Below are 19369 nucleotides of genomic sequence, written 5' to 3'. Positions count from 1 at the left end.
CTGTGGGAGTAGACTTTATCTTTCATACCGTCCTTGGCTGTGGGAATAGACTTTATGTTTCACAAGGTCCGTGGCTCTGGGAATAGACTTTATCTTTCACATGGTCCATGTCTGTGGGGTAGACTTTACCTTTCACACGGTCTGTGCCTGTGGGATAGACTTTATATTTCACATGGTCCGTGGCTGTGGTATAGACTTCACCTTTCACACGGCTCGTGGCTGCAGGGTAGACTTTATCATTCACATGGTCCATGCCTGTGGGGTAGACTTTATCTTTCACACGGTCCGTGCCTGTGGGATAGAATTTATCTTTCACATGGTCCATGCCTGTGGGATGGACTCAATCTTTCACACGGTCCGTGGCTGTGGAATAGACTCTAACTTTCACATGGTCCGTGGCTGTGAGATTAGACTCTATCTTTCACACGGTCCATGGCTGTGGGGTAGACTCTATCTTTCACACGGTCCGTGGCTGTGGGGTAGACTCTATCTTTCACACGGTCCGTGGTTGTGGGATAGACACTATCTTTCACACGGTCCGTGGTTGTGGGATAGACACTATCTTTCACACGGTCCGTGGCTGTGGGATAGACTCTATCTTTCACACGGTCCATGGCTGTGTGATAGACTCTATCTTTCACACGGTCCGTGCCTGTGGGATAGAGTTTATCTTTCACACGGGCCATGGCTGTATGGTAGACTTTATCTTTCATACAGTCCGTGGCTGTGGGGTAGACTTTATCTTTCACACGGTCCGTGCCTGTGGTATAGACTTTATCTTTCACATGGTCCGTGGCTCTGTTATAGACTTTATCTTTCACACGGTAAGTGGCTGTGTAATAGACTTTTTCCACGGTCCGTGCCTGTGGGATAGACTTTATCTTTCACACGGTCCGTGACTGTGGGGTAGACTTTATCTTTCATACGGTCCGTGGCTGGGGGAATAGATTTTATGTTTCACATGGTCCGTGGATGTGGAGTAGACTTTATCTTTCACACGGTCCGTGGCTGTGGGATTGGCTTTTACACACGGTCCGTGGCTGTGGGATAGACTTTATCTTTCACACGGTCCGTGGCTGTGGGATAGACTTTATCTTTCACACGGTCCGTGGCTGTGGGATACACTTTACCTTTCACATGATCCGTGGCTGTCGGATACACTTTATCTTTCACACGCTCCGTGGCTCTGGGATAGACATTATCTTTCACACGGTCCGTGGCTGTGGGATAGACTTTGTCTTTCACACGGTCCGTGGCTTTGGGTAGACTTTGTCTTTCACATGGTCCATGCCTGTGAGATACACTTTTTCACACGGTCCGTGGCTGTGGGATAGACTTTATCTTTCACACGGTCCATGCCTGTGGGATAGACTTTACCTTTCACACGGTCCGTGGCTGTAGGATTGATTTTTTCACATGGTCCGTGGCTGTGGGATAGAGTTTATCTTTCACCCGGTACGTGCCTGTGGGATAGACTTTATCTTTCACATGGTCCGTGGCTGTGGGATACACTTTAGCTTTCACACGGTGCGTGGCTGTGGGATAGACTTTATCTTTCACACGGTCCGTGGCTCTGTGGTAGACTTTATCTTTCACATGGTCCGTGGCTGTGGGGTAGACTTTATCTTTCACACGGTCCGTGCCTGTGGAATAGACTTTATCTTTCACACGGTCCATGGCTCTGTGGTAGACTTTATCTTTCACATGGTCCATGCCTATGGGATAGACTTTATCTTTCACACAGTCCGTGCCTGTGGGATAGACTTTTTCACACGGTAGGTGGCTGTGGGATAGACTTTATCTTTCACACGGTCTGTGCCTGTAGAATAGACTTTATCTTTCACACGGTCCGTGGCTGTGGGATAGACTTTTTCACACGGTCCGTGGCTGTGGGATAGACTTTATCTTTCACACGGTCCGTGGCTGTGGGATGGACTTTATCTTTCACACGTTCCGTGCCTGTGGGAAAGAGTTTATCTTTCACACGGTCCGTGGATGTGGGGTATACTTTATCTTTCACACAGTCCGTGCCTGTGGGATTGACTTTATCTTTCACACGGTCCGTGCCTGTGGGATAGACTTTTTCCCACGGTCCGTGCCTGTGGGATAGACTTTATCTTTCACACGGTCCGTGGCTGTGGGATAGACTTTTTTGTTTCACACGGCCCGTGGCTGTGGGAGTAGACTCTATCTTTCACACGGTCCGTGCCTGTGGGATAGACTCTATCTGTCACACTGTCCGTGGCTGTGGGGTAGACTTTATCTATCACATGTCCGTGGCTGTGGGATAGACTTTATTTTTCACATGGCCCGTGGCTGTGGGGTAGACGTTATCTTTCACATGGTCCGTGTCTGTGGGGTAGACTTTATCTTTCACACTGGCCCGTCCCTGTGGGGTAGGATCTTACACGGTGCTGTGGCTGTGGTCCTTGGCTGTGGGGTAGACTTTATGTTCCACGTCCGTGTTTGGAGCACTAAACTTTCACAAGGTCCGTGGCTTTGTGTAGACTTTATCTTTCACACGGCCCGTGCTGTGGGTAACTTTATCTTTCACACGGCCCGTGGCTGTGAAGTGGACTTTATCTTTAACTCGTCCAGTGGCTGTGCGGTAGACTTTATCTTTCACACGGTCCATGGCTGTGGGTAGACTTTATCTTCACACGGTCCATGGCTGTGGGAATAGACTTTATTTTTCACACGGTCCGTCCTGTTGGGCATATAACTTTATGTTTCACACGGTCGGTGGCTGTGGGTAGACTTATCTTTCACACGGCCCGTGGCTGTGGGGTAGACTTCATCTTTCACACGGTCCGTGCCTGTGGGGTAGACATTATCTTTCACACGGTCCGTGGATGTTGGGTATACTTTATCTTTCACACAGTCCGTGGCTGTGGGTTAGACTTTATCTCTCACACGGTCCATGGCTGTGGGAATAGACTCTATCTTTCACGGGGTCCGTGCCTGTGGGATAGAGTTTATCTTCCACACGATCCGTGGCTGTGGGGTATACTTTATCTTTCACACAGTCCGTGCCTGTGGGATTGACATTATCTTTCACACTGTCCGTGCCTGTGGGATACACTTTTTCCCACGGTCCGTGCCTGTGGGTTAGACTCTATCTTTCACACGGTCCGTGGCTGTGGGTAGACTCTATCTTTCACATGGTCCGTGGTTGTGGGAATAGACTCTATCTTTCACACGAACCGTGGCTGTGGGGTAGACTTTATCTTTCACATGGTCCATGGCTGTGGGGTAGACTTTATCTTTCACACGGTATGTGGGTGTGAGATAGATTTTATCTTTCACACGATCCGTTGCTGTGGGATAGACTTTATCTTTCACACGGTCCATGGCTGGGGGGTAGACTTTATCTTTCACATGGCCTTTGGTTGTGGGGTAGACTTTATCTTTCACACGGCCCGTGCCTTTGGGATAGACTTTTTCTTTCACACGGTCCGTGGCTGTGGTGTAGACTTTATCTTTCACATGGCCTTTGGCTGTGGGAAAGACTTTATCTTTCACACGGCCCGTGTCTGTGGGATAGACTCTTTCTTTCACACGGCCCGTGGCTGTGGGGTAGACTTTATCTTTCACACGGCCCGTGCCTGTGGGATAGACTTTATCTTTTACACTGTCCGTGGCTGTGGGATAGACTTTATCTTTCACACGGCCCGTGGCTGTGGGGTAGACTTTATCTTTCACACGGCCCGTGGCTATGGGGTAGACTTTATCTTTCACACGGTCCGTGGCTGTGAGGTAGACTTTATTTGTCACACGGTCCGTGGCTGTCGTAGTAGACTTTATCTTTCACACGGTCCGTGGCTGTGGGTATAGACTTTATGTTTCACACGGTCCCTGGCTCTGGGAATAGACTTTATCTTTCACACGGTCCGTGCCTGTGGGGTAGACTTTATCTTTCACACGGTCCGTGGCTGTGGGGTAGACTTTATTTGTCACACGGTCCGTGGCTGTGGTAGTAGACTTTATCTTTCACACGGTCCGTGGCTGTGGGAATAGACTTTATGTTTCACACGGTCCCTGGCTCTGGGAATAGACTTTATCTTTCACACGGTCCGTGCCTGTGGGGTAGACTTTATCTTTCACACGGTCCGTGCCTGTGGGATAGACTCTATCTTCCACATGGTCTGTCGCTGTGGGAATAGACTCTATCTTTCACACGGTCCATGGCTGTGGGTTAGACTTTATCTTTCACACGGTCCGTGGCTGTGGGGTAGACTTTATCTTTCACACGGCCCATGCCTGTGGGACAGACTTTATCTTTCACACGGTCCATGCCTGTGGGATAGACTTTTTCACATGGTCCGTGGCTGTGGATAGACTTTATCTTTCACACGGTCCGTTCCTGTGGGTTAGACTTTATCTTTCACACGGTCCGTGGCTGTGGGATTGACTTTTTCACACGGTCCGTGACTGTGGGATAGACTTTATCTTTCACATTGTCCGTGTCTGTGGGATAGACTTTATCTTTCACACGGTACGTGCCTGTGGGATAGACTGTATCTTTCACATGGTCCGTGGCTGTGGGATAGACTTTATCTTTCACACGGTCCGAGGCTGTGTGAATAGACTATATCTTTCACACGGTCCGTGCCTGTGGGATTGACTTTTTCTTTCACACGGTCCGTGCCTGTGGGATAGACTTTTTCACAAGGTCCGTGCCTGTGGGATATACTTTATCTTTCACACAGTCCGTGCCTGTGGGATAGACTTTATCTTTCACATGGTTCGTGGCTGTGGGATAGACTTTTTCACACAGTCCGTGGCTGTGGGATAGACTTTATCTTTCACACGGCCCGTAGCTGTGGGATAGACTTTATATTTCACATGGTCCGTGGCTGTGGGATAGACTTTATCTTTCACGCGGTCCGTGCCTGTGGGATAGATGTTATCTTTCACATGGTCCGTGGCTGTGGGATAGACTTTATCTTTCACACGGTCCGTGGCTGTGGTATAGACTTTATCTTTCACACGGCCCGTGGCTGTGGGATAGACTTTATCTTTCACACGGTGGTTGGCTGTGGGAATAGACTCTATCTTGAACACTGTCCGTGGCTGTGGGATAGACTTTATCTTTCACACGGTCCGTGGCTGTGGGGAAGACTTTATCTTTCACACGGTCCGCGGCTGTGGGTTAGACTTTATCTTTCACACGCTCCGTGGCTCTGGGATATACTTTATCTTTCACACGGTCCGTGGCTGTGAGATAGACTTTATCTTTCACACGGTCCGTGCCTGTGGGATAGACTTCATCTTTCACACGGTCCGTGGCTGTGGGATAGACTCTATCTTTCACATGGTCCGTGCCTGTGGGATAGACTCTATATTTCACATGGTCTGTGGCTGTGGGATAGCCTATATCTTTCACACGGTCCGTGGCTGTGGGAATAGACTCTATCTTTAACACAGTCCATGGCTGTGTGATAGACTTTATCTTTCACACGGTCCGTGGCAGTGGGATAGACTTTATCTTTCACACGGTCCGTGGCTGTTGGAGTAGACTTTATCTTTCACACAGTCCATGGCTGTGAGAGTAGACTTTATGTTTCACACAGTCCGTTGCTGTGGGAATAGCCTGTATCTTTCACACGGTCCGTGCCTGTGGGGTAGACTTTATCTTTCACACGGTCCGTGGCTGTCGGATAGACTTTATTTTTCACACGCTCCGTGGCTCTGGGATAGACTTTATCTTTCACACGGTCCGTGGCTGTGCGATAGACTTTGTCTTTCACACAGTCCGTGGCTTTGGGGTAGACTTTGTCTTTCACATGGTCCATGCCTGTGAGATAGACTTTTTCACATGGTCCGTGGCTGTGGGATAGACTTTATCTTTCACACAGTCCGTGCCTGTGGGATAGACTTTATCTTTCACACGGTCCGTGGCTGTGGGATTGATTTTTTCACACGGTCCGTGGCTCTGGGATAGAGTTTATCTTTCACCCAGTCCGTGCCTGTGGGGTAGACTTTATCTTTCACATGGTCCGTGGCTGTGGGATACACTTTAGCTTTCACACGGTGCGTGGCTGTGGGATAGACTTTATCTTTCACACGGTCCGTGGCTGTGGGGTAGACTTTATCTTTCACACGGTCCGTGCCTGTGGGATAGACTTTATCTTTCACACGGTCCGTGGCTCTGTGGTAGACTTTATCTTTCACACGGTCCATACCTATGGGATAGACTTTATCTTTCACACGGTCCGTGCCTGTGGGATAGACTTTTTCACACGGTCCGTGGCTATGGGATAGACTTTATCTTTCACACGGTCTGTGCCTGTGGGAATAGACTTTATCTTTCACACGGTCCGTGGTTGTGGGATAGACACTTTCACACGGTCCGTGGCTGTGGGAAAGACTTTATCTTTCACAGGGTCCGTGGCTCTGGGATAGACTTTATCTTTCACACGTTCCGTGCCTGTGGGATAGAATTTATCTTTCACACGGTCCTTGGCTGTGGGATAGACTTTTTTGTTTCACACGGCCCGTGGCTGTGGGAATAGACTCTATCTTTCACACGGTCCGTGCCTGTGGGATAGACTCTATCTGTCACACGGTCCGTGGCTGTGGGGTAGACTTTATCTTTCACACGGTCCGTGGCTTTGGGATAGACTTTATCTTTCACATGGCCCGTGGCTGTGGGGTAGACGTTATCTTTCACACGGTCCGTGTCTGTGGTGTAGACTTTATCTTTCACACGGCCCGTGCCTTTGGGGTAGACTTTATCTCTCACATGGCCCGTGGCTGTGGGGTGGACTTTATCTTTCACACGGTCCTTGGCTGTGGGGTAGACTTTATGTCTCACACGGTCCGTGGTTGTGGGTAGACTTAAACTTTCACAAGGTCCGTGGCTTTGTGTAGACTTTATCTTTCACACGGCCCGTGCCTGTGGGGTAGACTTTATCTTTCACACGGCCCGTGGCTGTGAGGTGGACTTTATCTTTAACTCGGTCAGTGGCTGTGCGGTAGACTTTATCTTTCACACGGTCCATGGCTGTGGGGTAGACTTTATCTTTCACACGGTCCATGGCTGTGGGAATAGTCTTTATTTTTCACACGGTCCGTTCCTGTGGGCATATACTTTATGTTTCACACGGTCGGTGGCTGTGGGAATAGTCTTTATCTTTCACACGGTCTGTACCTGTGGGTTAGACTTTATCTTTCACACGGTCCGTGGCTTTGGGATAGACTCTATCTTTCCACGGTCCGTGCCTGTGGGATAGACTCTATCTTTAACACGGTCCGTGCCTGTGGGATAGACTCTATCTTTCACACGGTCCGTGGCTGTGGGGTAGACTTTATCTTTCACACGGCCGTGGCTGTTTGGTAGACTTTATCTTTCACATGGTCCGTGCCTGTGGGGTAGACATTATCTTCACACGGTCCGTGAATGTGGGGTAGACTTTATCTTTCACACGGTCCGTGGCTGTGGGTTAGACTTTATCTCTCACACGGTCCATGGCTGTGGGAATAGACTCTATCTTTCACGGGGTCCTTGCCTGTGGGATAGAGTTTATCTTTCACACGGTCCGTGGCTGTGGGGTATACTTTATCTTTCACACAGTCCGTGCCTGTGGGATTGACTTTATCTTTCACACGGTCCGTGCCTGTGGGATAGACTTTTTCCCACGGGCCGTGCCTGTGGGATAGACTCTATCTTTCACCGGTCCGTGGCTGTGGGATAGACTCTATCTTTCACATGGTCCGTGGTTGTGGGAATAGACTCTATCTTTCACACGATCCGTGGCTGTGGGGTAGACTTTATCTTTCACATGGTCCATGGCTGTGTGGTAGACTTATCTTTCACACGGTATGTGGGTGTGGGATAGATTTTGTCTTTCACACGGTCCGTTGCTGTGGGATAGACTTTATCTTTCACACGGTCCATGGCTGGGGGGTAGACTTTATCTTTCACATGGCCTTTGGTTGTGGGGTAGACGTTATCTTTCACACGGCCCGTGCCTGTGGGATAGCGTTTATCTTTCACACGGTCCGTGGCTGTGGGGTATACTTTATCTTTCACACAGTCCGTGCCTGTGGGATTGACTTTATCTTTCACACGGTCCGTGCCTGTGGGAGAGACTTTTTCCCACGATCCGTGCCTGTGGGTTAGACTCTATCTTTCACACGGACCGTGGCTGTGGGATAGACTCTATCTTTCACATGGTCCGTGGTTGTGGGAATAGACTCTATCTTTCACACGATCCGTGGCTGTGGGGTAGACTTTATTTTTCACATGGTCCATGGCTGTGGGGTAGACTTTATCTTTCACATGGTATGTGGGTGTGGGATAGATTTTATCTTTCACACGGTCCGTTGCTGTGGGACAGACTTTATTTTTCACACGGTCCATGGCTGGGGGGTAGATTTTATCTTTCACATGGCCTTTGGTTGTGGGGTAGACTTTATCTTTCACACGGCCCGTGCCTGTGGGATAGACTTTATCTTTCACACGGTCCGTGGCTGTGGGGTAGACTTTATCTTTCACACGGTCCGTGGCTGTGGGGTAGACTTTATCTTTCACACGTCCCGTGCCTGTGGGGTAGACTTTATCTTTCACACGGTCCGTGGCTGTGGGGTAACCTTTATCTTTCACATGGTCCGGGGTGTTTGATAGACTTTATCTTTCACACGGTCCGTGGCTGTGGGGTAGACTTTATCTTTCACACGGTCCGTGGCTGTGGGATAGACTTTATCTTTCACACGGCCCGTGGCTGTGGGGTAGACTTTATCTTTCACACGGCCCGTGGCTATGGGGTAGACTTTATCTTTCACACGGTCCGTGCCTCTGGGGTAGACATTGTCTTTCACACGGTCCGTGGATGTGGGGTAGACTTTATCTTTCACACGGTCTGTGGCTGTGGGGTATACTTTATCTTTCACACGGCCCGTGACTGTGGAGTAGAGTTTATCTTTCACACGGCCCGTGGCTGTGGATTAGACTTTATCTTTCACATGGTCCGTGGCTGTGGGGTAGACTTTATCTTTCACACGGTCCGTGCCTGTGGGAAAGATTCTATCTTTCACACGGTCCGTGGCTGTGTGATAGACTTTTTCTTTCACATGGTCCGTGGCTGTGGGAATAGACTTTATCTTTCACATGGTCCATGGGTGTGGGATAGACTTTATCTTTCACACGGTCCATGGCTGTGGGAATAGACTCTATCTTTCACACGGTCCGTGGCTGTGGGAAAAACTTTATATTTCGTCCGGTCCGTGGCTGTGTGGTAGACTTTATCTTTCACATGGTCCGTGGCTGTGGGGTAGGCTATATACAGCCAACCACCGTGTGAAAGATAAAGTCCATCCCACAGCCACGGGCCGTGTGAAAGATAAAGTCTATCCCACAGCCACGGACCGTGTGAAAAAGTCTATCCCACAGCCACGGACCATGTGAAAGATAAAGTCTATCCCACAGGCACGGACTGTGTGAAAGATAAAGTATATCCCACAGGCACGGACCGTGTGAAAAAGTCTATCCCACAGGCACGGACCGTGTGAAAGATAAAGTCTATTCCACAGGCACGGACCGTGTGAAAGATATAGTCTATTCCCACAGCCACGGACCGTGTGAAAGATAAAGTCTATCCCACAGCCACGGACCATTTGAAAGATACAGTCTATCCCACAGGCACGAACCGTGTGAAAGATAAAGTCTATCCCACAGACACGGACAGTGTGAAAGATAAAGTCTATCCCACAGTCACGGACCGTGTGAAAAAGTCTATCCCACAGCCACGGACCGTGTGAAAGTTAAAGTCTAACCCACAGGAACGGACCGTGTGAAAGATAAAGTCTATCCACAGCCACGGACCATGTGAAAAAGTCTATCCCACAGGCATGGACCGTGTGAAAGATAAAGTTTGTCCCACAGGCATGGACCGTGTGAAAGATAAAGTCTACCTCACAGGCACGGACCGTGTGAAAGATAAAGTCTATTCCCAGAGCCAGGGACCGTGTGAAACATAAAGTCTATTCCCACAACCACTGACCGTGTGAAAGATAAAGTCTACTACCCCAGCCACGGACCGTGTGACAAATAAACTCTACCTCACAGCCACGGACCGTGTGAAAGATAAAGTCTACCCCACAGCCACGGGCCGTGTGAAAGATAAAGTCTACCCCACAGCCACGGGCCGTGTGAAAGATAAAGTCTATCCCACAGCCACGGACAGTGTGAAAGATAAAGTCTATCCCACAGGCACGGGCCATGTGAAAGATAAAGTCTACCCCACAGCCACGGGCCGTGTAAAAGAAAAAGTCTATCCCACAGACACGGGCCGTGTGAAAGATAAAGTCTTTCCCACAGCCAAAGGCCATGTGAAAGATAAAGTCTACACCACAGCCACGGACCGTGTGAAAGAAAAAGTCTATCCCACAGGCACGGGCCGTATGAAAGATAAAGTCTACCCCACAACCAAAGGCCATGTGAAAGATAAAGTCTACCCCCAGCCATGGACCGTGTGAAAGATAAAGTCTATCCCACAGCAACGGATCGTGTGAAAGATAAAATCTATCCCACACCCACATACCGTGTGAAAGATAAAGTCTACCCCACAGCCATGTACCATGTGAAAGATAAAGTCTACCCCACAGCCACGGATCGTGTGAAAGATAGAGTCTATTCCCACAACCACGGACCATGTGAAAGATAGAGTCTATCCCACAGCCACGGACCGTGTGAAAGATAGAGTCTAACCCACAGGCACGGACCGTGGGAAAAAGTCTAACCCACAGGCACGGACCGTGTGAAACATAAAGTCAATCCCACAAGCACGGACTGTGTGAAAGATAAAGTATACCCCACAGCCACGGACCGTGTGAAAGATAAACTCTATCCCACAGGCACGGACCCCGTGAAAGATAGAGTCTATTCCCACAGCCATGGATCGTGTGAGAGATAAAGTCTAACCCACAGCCATGGACCGTGTGAAAGATAAAGTCTACCCCACAGGCACGGACCGTGTGAAAGATAAAGACTACCCCACAGCCACGGGCCGTGTGAAAGATAAAGTCTACCCTACAGCCACGGACCGTGTGAAAGATAGAGTCTATCCCACAGGCACGGACCGTGTTAAAGATAGAGTCTATCCCACAGGCACGGACCATGTGAAAGATAAAGTCTAACCCACAGGCACAGAGCGTGTGAAAGATAAAGACTATTCCCACTGCCACCGACCGTGTGAAACATAAAGTATATGCCCACAGGAACGGACCGTGTGAAAAATAAAGTCTATTCCCACAGCCATGGACCGTGTGAAAGATTAAGTCTACCCCACAGCCATGGACCGTGTGAAAGATAAAGTCTACCGCACAGCCACTGACAGAGTTAAAGATAAAGTCCACTTCACAGCCACGGGCCGTGTGAAAGATAAAGTCTACCCCACAGGCACGGGCCGTGTGAAAGATAAAGTCTACACAAAGCCACGGACCTTGTGAAAGTTTAAGTCTACCACAACCACGGACCGTGTGAAACATAAAGTCTACCCCACAGCCAAGGACAGTGTGAAAGATGAAGTCTACCCCACAGCCACGGGCCGTGTGAAAGATAAAGTCTACCCCACAGGCACGGGCCGTGTGAAAGATAAAGTCTACACCACAGACACGGACCGTGTGAAAGATAACGTCTACCCCACAGCCACGGGCCATGTGAAAAATAAAGTCTATCCCACAGCCACGGACCGTGTGAAAGATAAAGTCGACCCCACAGCCACGGACCGTGTGACAGATAGAGTCTATCCCACAGGAACGGACCGTGTGAAAGATAGAGTGTATTCCCACAGCCACGGGCCGTGTGAAACAAAAAAGTCTATCCCACAGCCACGGACCGTGTGAAAGATAAAGTCTATCCCACAGGCACGGGCCGTGTGAAAGATAAAGTCTTCCCCACAACCAAAGGCCATGTGAAAGATAAAGTCTACCCCCCAGCCATGGACCGTGTGAAAGATAAAGTCTATCCCACAGCAACGGACCGTGTGAAAGATAAAATCTATCCCACACCCACATACCGTGTGAAAGATAAAGTCTACCCCACAGCCATGGACCATGTGAAAGATAAAGTCTACCCCACAGCCAGGGATCGTATGAAAGAATGAGTCTATTCCCACAACCACGGACCATGTGAAAGATAGAGTCTATCCCACAGCCACGGTCCGTGTGAAAGATAGAGTCTAACCCACAGGCACGGACCGTGGGAAAAAGTCTATCCCACAGGCACGGACCGTGTGAAAGATAAAGTCAGATCCCACAGGCACGGACTGTGTGAAAGATAAATTACCCAAGCAGCCACGGACCCGTGTGAAAGAATTAAAGTATACCCCACAGCCACGGACCGTGTGAAAGATAAACTCTATCCCACAGGCACGGACCGTGTGCAAGATAAATTCTATCCCACAGCCACGGACCGTGTGAAAAAGTCTATCCCACAGCCACGGACCGAGTGAAAGATAAAGTCTATTCCCACAGGCACAGACCGTGTGAAAGATAAAGTCTATCCCACAGCCACGGACCGTGTGAAAAAGTCTATCCCACAGGCACGGACCGTGTGAAAGATAAATTCTATCCCATAGGCATGGACCATGTGAAAGATAAAGTCTACCACAGAGCCAGGGACCGTGTGAAAGATAAAGTCTATTCCACAGGCACGGACCGTGTGAAAGAAAAAGTCTACCCCACAGCCTCGGACCGTGTGAAAGATAAAGTCTATTCCACAGCCACGCACCGTGTGAAAGCTAAAGTGTATCCCACAGCCACAGACCATGTGAAAGATAAAGTCTATCCCACAGGCACGGACCGGGTGAAAGATAAACTCTATCCCACAGCCACGGACCGTGTGAAAAAATCAATCCCACAGCCACGGACCGTGTGAAAGATAAAGTCTATCCCACAGGCACGGACTGTGTGAAAGATAAAGTCTATCCCACAGCCACGGACCATGTGAAAAAGTCTATCTCACAGGCATGGACAATGTGAAAGACAAAGTCTACCCCAAAGCCACGGACTGTGTGAAAGACAAAGTCTATCGCACAGCCACGGATCGTGTGAAAGATAAAGTCTATCCCAGAGCCACGGAGCGTGTGAAAGATAAAGTCTATCCGACAGCCACGGACCGTGTGAAAGATAAAGTCTACCCCACAGGCACGGACCGTGTGAAAGATACAGGCTATTCTCACAGCAACGGACTGTGTGAAACATAAAGTCTACTCCCACAGCCATGGACCGTGTGAAAGATAAAGTCTACTCCACCAGCCACGGACCGTGTGAAAGATAAAGTCTATCCCACAGCCACGGACCGTGTGAAAGATAAAGTCTATCCCACAGCCATGGATTGTGTGAAAGATAGAGTCTATTCCCACAGCCACGGACCGTGTGAAAGATAGAGGCTATCCCACAGTCACGGACCATGTGAAAGATAGAGTCTATCCCACAGGCACGGACCATGTGAAAGATAGAGTCTATCCCACAGCCACGGACCGTGTGAAAGATGAAATCTATCCCAGAGGCACAGACCGTGTGAAAGATAAAGTCTACCCCACAGCCACGGACCATTTGAAAGATAAAGTCGAATCCACAGCCACAGGCCGTGTGAAAGATAAAGTCTACCCCACAGCCACGGACCGTGTGGAAGATAAAGTCTACCCCACATCCACGGACCGTGTGAAAGATAATGTCTACCCCACAGGCACGGACCATGTGAAAGATAAAGTCTGCCCCACAGCCACGGGCCGTGTGAAAGATAAAGTCTACCCCACAGCCACGGGCCGTGTGAAAGATGAAGTCTACCCCAAAGCCACGGACCGTGTGAAAGATAAAGTCTACCCCACAGCCACGGACCATGTGAAAGATAGAGTCTATCCCACAGCCACAGACCGTGTGAAAGATAGATTGTGTTCCGACATCTAACGACCCTGTGAAAAATAAAGTCTATCCCACAGCCTCGGATCATGTGAAAGGTAAAGTCTATCCCACAGGCACGGACCGTGTGAAAGATAAAGTCTATCCCACAGGGACGGACCGTGTGAAAGATAAAGTCTATCCCACAGCCACGGACCGAGTGAAAAAGTCTATCCCACAGCCACGGACCATGTGAAAGATAAAGTCTATTCCCACAGCCACGGACCGTATGAAAGATAAAGTCTACTCCCACAGCCACGGACCGTGTGAAAGATAAAGTCTACCACAAAGACACGGACCGTGTGAAAGATAAAGTCTATGCCACAGCCACGGAGCTTGTGAAAGATAAAGTCTACCCCACAGCCACGGACCGTGTGAACGATAGAGGCTATCCCACAGCCACGGACCGTGTGAAAAATAGAGGCTATCCCACAGCCACGGACCATGGGAAAGATAGAGTCTATCCCACAGGCATGGACTGTGTGAAAGTTAAAGTCTATTCCCACAGCCACGGACCGTGTGAAAGACAAAGTCTATCCCACAGCCACGGACCGTGTGAAAGATAAAATCTATCCCACAGCCACATACCGTGTGAAAGATAAAGTCTACCCCACAGCCACGGACCATGTGAAAGATAAAGTCTACCCCACAGCCACAGACCGTGTGAAAGATAAAGTCTACCGCACAGCCACGGACGTTGTTAAAGATAAAGTCCACTTCACAGCCACAGACCGTGTGAAAGACAAAGTCTATCCCACAAACACGGACCGTGTGAAAGATAAAGTCTACCCCACAGCCACAGACCGTGTGAAAGATAAAGTCTATCCCACAAGCACGGACCGTGTGAAAGATAAAGTCTATCCCACAGCCACGGACCGTGTGAAAGACAAAGTCTATCCCACAGCCACGGACCGTGTGAAAGACAAAGTCTATCCCACAGCCACGGACCGTGTGAAAGATAAAGTCTACCCCACAGCCACGGACCATGTGAAAGTTAGAGTCTATTCCACAGCCACGGGCCGTGTGAAAGATAGAGTCCATCCCACAGGCACGGACCATATGAAAGATAAAGTCTACCCCACAGCCACGGGGCGTGTGAAAGATAAAGTCTACCCTGCAGCCACGGGCCATGTGAAAGACAAAGTCTATCCCATAGGCACGGACCGTGGAAAGATAAAGTCTATCCTACAGGAACGGGCCATATGAAAGAAATGTCTACCCCACAGCCACGGGCCGTGTGAAAGATAAAGTCTACCCCACAGGCACGGGCCGTGTGAAAGATAAAGTCTACCCCACTGCTACAGGCCGTGTGAAAGATAAAGTGTACCCCCTAGCCATGGACCGTGTGAAAGATAAAGTCTATCCCACAGCCACGGACCGTGTGAAAGATAAAGTCTACCCCCCAGCCACGGACCGTGTGAAAGATAAACACTACCCCACAGCCACAGACCATGTGAAAGATAAAGTCTACCCCACAGCCATGGACCGTGTGAAAGATAGAGTCTATCCCACAGCCACGGACCGTGTGAAACATAAAGTCTATTCCCACAGCCATGGACCGTGTGAAAGAAAAACTCTATTACCTAGCAACGTACCGTGTGAAAGATAAAGTCTACCCCACAGCCACGGACCGTGTGAAAGATAAAATCTATCCCACAGGCACGGACCGTGTGAAAGATAAAGTCTATTCCACAGCAACGGTCCGTGCGAAAAAGTCTATCCCACAGCCACGGACCGTGTGAAACATAAAGTCTATCCCACAGGCACGGACCGAGTGAAAGATAAAGTCTATCCCACAGGCACGGACCGTGTGAAAAAGTCTATCTCTCAGGCGTGGACCGTGTGAAAGATAAAGTCAACCCCACAGCCATGGGCCGTGTGAAAGATAAAGTCTACCACGCAGCCACGGGCCGTGTGAAAGACAAAGTCTATCCCATAGGCACGGACCGTGTGAAAGATAAAGTCTATCCCACAGGCACGGACCGTGTGAAAAAGTCTATCCCACAGCCACGGACCATGTGAAACATAAAGTCTATCCCACAGGCACGGACCGAGTGAAAGATAAAGTCTATCCCACAGGCACGGACCGTGTGAAAAAGTCTATCTCTCAGGCGTGGACCGTGTGAAAGATAAAGTCTATCCCACAGGCACGGACCGTGTGAAAAAGTCTATCCCACAGCCACGGACCATGTGAAAGTAAAGTCTATCCCACAGGCATGGACCGTGTGAAAGATAAAGTCTAACCCATAGGCACGGGCCATGTGAAAGATAAAGTCTATCCCACAGCCACGGACTGTGTGAAAAAGTCTATCCCACTGCCACGGACCGTGTGAAAGATAAAGTCAACCCAACAGCCACGGACCGTGAGTCAGATAAAGTCTTCCCCACAGACACGGACCGTGTGAAAGATAAAGTCTATCAAACACCCCGGACCATGTGAAAGATAAAGGTTACCCCACAGCCACGGACCGTGTGAAAGATAAAGTCTAACCCATAGGCACGGGCCATGTGAAAGATAAAGTCTATCCCACAGACACGGACCGTGTGAAAGATAAAGTCTGCCCCACAGCAACGGACCGTGTGAAAGATGAAGTCTACCCCACAGGCACGGACCGTGTGAAAGATAAAGTCTATCCCACAGGCACGGACCGTGTGAAAAAGTCTATCCCACAGGAATGGACCATGTGAAAGATAAAGTCTACCCCAAAGCCACGGACCGTGTGAAAGATAAAGTCTATCCCACAGCCACGGACCGTGTGAAAGATAAAGTCTATCCCAGTGCCACGTAGCGTGTGAAAGATAAAGTCTATCCCACAGCCGCGGACCGTGTGAAAGATAAAGTCTACCCACAGGTACGGACCGTGTGAAAGATGCAGGCTATTCCCACAGCCACGGAACGTGTGAAACATAAAGTCTATTCCGACAGCCATGGACCGTGTGAAAGATAAAGTCTACTCCAACAGCCACGGACCGTGTGAAAGATAAAGTCTATTCCAGAGCCACGGAGCGTGTGAAAGATAGAGTCTATTCCCACAGCCACGGACCGTGTGAAAGATAGAGGCTATCCCACAGCCACGGACCATGTGAAAGATAGAGTCTATCCGACAGGCATGGACCGTGTGAAAGATAAAGTTTATTCCCACAGCCATGGACCGTGTGAAAATTAGAGTCTATCCCACAGGCATGGACCATGTGAAAGATAGAGTCTATCCCACAGCCACGGACCGTGTGAAAGATAAAGTCTATCCCATAGGCACGGACCGTGTGAAAGATAAAGTCTATTCCCACAGCCACGGACCGTGTGAAACATAAAGTGTATTCCCACAGCCACGGACCATGTGAAAAATAAAGTCTATTCCCACAGCCAAAGACCGTGTGAAAGATAAAGTCTACCCTACAGCCACGGACAATGTGAATGATAAAGTCTACCGCACAGCCACGGACGTTGTTAAAGATAAAGTCCACTTCACAGCCACGGGCCGTGTGAAATCTAAAGTCTACCCCACAGCCACGGGCCGTGTGAAAGATAAAGTCTACACAAAGCCACGGACCTTGTGAAAGAGAAAGTCTACCCACAGCCACGCAGCGTGTGAAAGATAAAGTCTACCCGACAGCCACGGACCGTGTGAAAGATAAAGTCTACCCCACAGCCACAGACCGTGTGAAAGATAAAGTCTATCCCACAAGCACGGACCGTGTGAAAGATAAAGTCTATCCCACAGCCACGGACCGTGTGAAAGACAAAGTCTACCCCACAGCCACGGACAGTGTGAAAGATAAAGTCTACCCCACAGCCACGAGCCGTGTGAAAGATAAAGTCTATCCCACAGCCACGGACAGTGTGAAAGATAAAGTCTATCCCACTGGCACGGGCCGTGTGAAAGATAAAGTCTACCCCACAGCCACGGGCCGTGTGAAAGAAAAAGTCTATCCCACAGACACGGGCCGTGTGAAAGATAAAGTCTTTCCCTCAGCCAAAGGCCATGTGAAAGATAAAGTCTACACCACAGCCACGGACCGTGTGAAAGAAAAAGTCTATCCCACAGGCACGGGCCGTGTGAAAGATAAAGTCTACCCCACACCCAAAGGCCATGTGAAAGATAAAGTCTACCCCCCAGCCATGGACCGTGTGAAAGATAAAATCTATCCCACAGCAACGGACCGTGTGAAAGACAAAATCTATCCCACACCCACATACCGTGTGAAAGATAAAGTCTACCACACAGCCATGGACCATGTGAAAGATAAAGTCTACCCCACAGCCACGGATCGTGTGAAAGATAGAGTCTATTCCCACAACCACGGACCATGTGAAAGATAGAGCCTATCCCACAGCCACAGACCGTGTGAAAGATAGAGTCTATCCCACAGGCACGGACCGTGGGAAAAAGTCTATCCCACAGGCACGGACCGTGTGAAAGATAAAGTCAATCCCACAGGCACGGACTGTGTGAAAGATAAAGTATACCCCACAGCCACGGACCTTGTGAAAGATAAACTCTATCCCACAGGCAAGGACCCCGTGAAAGATAGAGTCTATTCCCACAGCCATGGACCGTGTGAGAGAAAAGTCTAACCCACAGCCACGGACCGTGTGAAAGATAAAGTCTACCCCACAGCCACGGACTGTGTGAAAAAGTCTATCTCACAGGCATGGACCATGTGAAAGACAAAGTCTACCCCAAAGCCACGGACCGTGTGAAAGACAAAGTCTATCCCACAGCCACGGACCGTGTGAAAGTTAAAGTCTATCCCAGAGCCACGGAGCGTGTGAAAGATAAAGTCTATCCGACAGCCATGGACCGTGTGAAAGATAAAGTCTACCCCACAGGCACGGACCGTGTGAAAGATACAGGCTATTCCCACAGCAACGGACTGTGTGAAACATAAAGTCTACTCCCACAGCCATGGACCGTGTGAAAGATAAAGTCTACTCCACCAGCCACGGACCGTGTGAAAGATAAAGTCTATCCCACAGCCACGGACCGTGTGAAAGATAAAGTCTATCCCACAGCCATGGATTGTGTGAAAGATAGAGTCTATTCCCACAGCCACGGACCGTGTGAAAGATAGAGGCTATCCCACAGTCACGGACCATGTGAAAGATAGAGTCTATCCCACAGGCACGGACCATGTGAAAGATAGAGTCTATCCCACAGCCACGGACCGTGTGAAAGATGAAGTCTATCCCACAGGCACGGACCGTGTGAAAGATAAAGTCTACCCCACAGCCACGGACCATTTGAAAGATAAAGTCGAATCCACAGCCACAGGCCGTGTGAAAGATAAAGTCTACCCCACAGCCACGGACCGTGTGAAAGATAAAGCCTACCCCACATCCACGGACCGTGTGAAAGATAATGTCTACCCCACAGGCACGGACCATGTGAAAGACAAAGTCTACCCCAAAGCCACGGACCGTGTGAAAGACAAAGTCTATCCCACAGGCACGGGCCGTGTGAAA

Source organism: Cervus canadensis, chromosome 26 (assembly GCF_019320065.1).
Source record: "Cervus canadensis isolate Bull #8, Minnesota chromosome 26, ASM1932006v1, whole genome shotgun sequence".
In the NCBI taxonomy this organism is placed as follows: Eukaryota; Metazoa; Chordata; class Mammalia; order Artiodactyla; family Cervidae; genus Cervus; species Cervus canadensis.
This window is presented reverse-complemented; position numbering follows the sequence as displayed.